Source organism: Citrus clementina, unplaced genomic scaffold, assembly GCF_000493195.1.
Source record: "Citrus clementina cultivar Clemenules unplaced genomic scaffold, Citrus_clementina_v1.0 scaffold_8, whole genome shotgun sequence".
Taxonomy (NCBI): domain Eukaryota; kingdom Viridiplantae; phylum Streptophyta; class Magnoliopsida; order Sapindales; family Rutaceae; genus Citrus; species Citrus x clementina.
In genome coordinates this window covers 1099010-1101014 of record NW_006262022.1, presented here as the reverse complement: position 1 = coordinate 1101014, position 2005 = coordinate 1099010, and the positions used below count along the sequence as shown (strand labels likewise).

The window sequence follows — 2005 nt, the reverse complement described above, 5'->3', positions numbered from 1 at the left end:
TTTTCATTGACATTGTTTAAATATAAAATTGAGTATGCTATATGGAATTTGAGGTTATTATTATAAATTTATATATTAAATATTTGTGATTTTAAATACGGAAACCCGCAAAAAATCCGCCGGATACCATTGCGGGTTTGGTAATTGTTAAAACCCGCTGCGGGTGGGTTTTTTTAAAAAAATTAAAACCCGTTGCGGGTTGCGGGTGGGTTTGGTAATTTAAATTTTGTACGGGTTTGGATTTGGTAATGGCAAACTCGCTGCGGGCGGTGCCCATTGCCATCCCTAGCTAGAGCTAAAATATGAAACGCCAAAAACTTACGGGGTGGTGCTATCTTTGTGAGTGACCCAAAGGCCTGAATTTGCGCTAGCCCTGCCAGCTTGAATTCTTGATTGGCCCAAAATGACGCATTAAAGGACAAGAGACTATTACTTGTTTAATGAACCATTAACTGCAAGCTCTCGTAGCTCAGTTGGTTAGAGCACCCGTTTAGTAAGCGGGAGGTCTGAGTTCGACTCTCAACGAGAGCAGTTTGTGTAACTTGATATAACTTTTGGTACTTTTTTTCTTTTTCCCCCGTCCAAGAGTCCAAGTTTCCGCACCGCTATCTCCGAAAGAGGTGCACTAATTGTCGGGGACCCTCTCCAACAGCAGACACTTCTTCCATCTCAGAAAAGCAAGATGATGTCAGCATCTGGAAACGGGGACCCAACCCGGATGAAACAGAATGATCACATGTTCACCACGCGGACGATCTTCACGGCAAAATCATCTTCACCGTTAATCTAATTGAACTGTGGGCCAGTTAATGATAACAGCATGTTCAAGGATGATCTCCGCCGTCAGATCAGCGTGATTGCTGCGAATATCCACCTGGCCTAAGGCAGAACCCTGTGTTTAACTCTTTTCTGACCGTTCTGTTCGGTCAGCGTACTCTTAGTAAAATTTTGCATACGAGGGAGACGATTGTTCACCCGCCTCCAGAGCGCGTGTAGAACCAATCCTCGATTATTGGGATTCGGAGATTTGAATCATCCATCATTTTTTTGTTTTTCGGTCTAACATTCCAAAATCATGAGATTTTATATATTTATATAAAACACGACCAGTCATCACATTTTGTTATATCACATGGTACAATCGATTTTGTTTTAATTTATTCGCGAGATATTTTTATATGTACATTTTAAACACTTTTATTTAAATTAATTGTCAGGAAAAAAATTAATATTATCATAATTAAATTTAAAGACTCTAAAAATGTTTTAAGAATTTTTCAATCAATTGGATTGGTGCAATTCGAGTTCAATTTTGAAATGGTAAAAAAAACCAAAAGAAAATAATAATAATAATAATAATAACTAAACTGATTGATACGGGCTTTGTTGGGAGAATTTGTGCCTCTCGGTTCGAGCGGAAACTTTTAATCTAGGTTGTGGTACATGCTTAAAAGTGTCTTTTACAGTTGGGACCCTCCCCAGGATACCTCGTGGTAAAAAAAAAAAAAAAAAAACTTACAATTCGATTTTGATTCCAAGTCTGGTTTCACCAACCTCTAACGAAGAATGCAACACAGAACATTTATTGCACATTGCAATAAGTACTACCATGCTATTAATTAAACATATGTAAATGAATTATTCATACCATACTATAGATTATGCATATGTAAATGAAGTATTTATGTCTCGTGTGACTACTTTATGCTCAAATTGAGCACTTATTGCCATTTGAATGGAAGCATGGTAAATTTAATTTAACCCATTATGGATATTTCATGATTATAAATTACTCAAAAACATTCATGAACAATTGAAGCACTACTATCAATATGCGAGTTTTCAAATAATGGTTGTTGAAAGTTGAATTTTGCATGATGATCAGCACGAGTCAAAAAACAATTAGGTTCCGGTAGTGCTTATAATTTGAAACGTGTATGGTGTATCGTGAGGAAACAACACCAACAATGTGCCAAGCAATCAAAATAAAAAAAAATTGCAAAAT

General features: G+C 36.6%; 1 non-coding gene across 1 annotated transcript; it reads left to right on the top strand.

Moving 5' to 3' along the window:
- Positions 1–458: 458 nt before the first annotated feature.
- On the top strand, positions 459–531 carry TRNAT-AGU. Its single transcript has one exon. It is a non-coding gene; the product is annotated as a tRNA-Thr (tRNA).
- The last annotated feature ends 1474 nt before the right edge of the window (positions 532–2005 follow it).